Source organism: Oncorhynchus masou, chromosome 24 (genome assembly GCF_036934945.1).
Source record: "Oncorhynchus masou masou isolate Uvic2021 chromosome 24, UVic_Omas_1.1, whole genome shotgun sequence".
NCBI lineage: Eukaryota > Metazoa > Chordata > Actinopteri > Salmoniformes > Salmonidae > Oncorhynchus > Oncorhynchus masou.
Window position 1 is genome coordinate 92,774,505 of NC_088235.1, and position 1,247 is coordinate 92,775,751.

A 1,247-nucleotide genomic window follows, 5' to 3' on the forward strand; every position below is an offset into this window, starting at 1 on the left:
GTTTTTCACAATTTCAATTAATGCTAGTAAAGAATTCCCTGTCTGAGGTCAGTTTGGATCATCACCTTATTTTAAGAATGTGAAATGTCAGAATAATAGTAGAGAGAATAATTTATTTAAACTTTTATTGCTTTCATCAAATTCCGAGTGGATCAGAAGTTTACATACACTCAATTAGTATTTGGTAGCATTGCTTTTAAATTGTTTAACTTGGGTCAAATGTTTCGGGTAGCCTTCTACAAGCTTCCCCCAATAAGTTGGGTGAATTTTGACCCATTCCTCCTGACAGGGATGGTGTAACTGAGTCAGGTTTGTGGGCCTCATTGCTCGCACATGCATTTTCAATTCTGCCCACAAATGTTCTATAGGATTGAGGTCAGGGCTTTGTGATGGCCTCTCCAATAACTTGACTTTGTTGTCCTTAAGCCATTTTGTCACAATTTTGGAAGTAATCATGGGGTCATTGTCCATTTGGAAGACCCATTTGTGACCAAGCTTTAACTTCCTGGCTGATGCTTTAAGATGTTGCTTCAATATATCCACATAATTTTCTTTTCTCATGAAGCCATCAATTTTGTGAAGTGCATCAGTCCCTCCTGCAGCAAAGCACCCCCACAACATGATGCTGCCACCCCCGTGCTTCACGATTGGAATGGTCCTCTTCGGCTTGCAAGCGTCCCCCTTTTTCCTCCAAATATAACGATGGTCATTATTGCCAAACAGTTCAATTTTTGTTTCATCAGACCAGAGGACATTTCTCCAAAAAATACAATCTTTGTCCGCATGTGCAGTTCCAAACCTTAGTCTGGCTTTTTTATGGCATTTTTGGAGCAGTGGCTTCTTCCTTGCTGAGCGGCCTTTCAGGTTATGTCAATATAGGACTTGTTTTACTGTGGATATAGAAACTTTTGTACCTGTGTCCTCCAGCATCTTCACAAGGTCCTTTGCTGTTGTTCTATGATAGATTTGCACTTTTTGCACCAAAATATGTTCATCTCAGAATGCATCTCCTTCCTGAGTGGAATGATGGCTGCATTGTCCCATGGTGTTTATACTTGTGTACTATTGTTTGTACAGATGAACGTGGTACTTTCAGGTATTTGGAAATTTCTCCCAAGGATGAACCAGAGTTGTGGAGGTCTAAATTTTTTTCTGAGGTCTTGGCTGATTTCTTTATATTTTCCCATTAAGTCAATCAAAGAAGTACTGGGTTTGAAGGTAAGCCTTGAAATACATCCACAGGCACA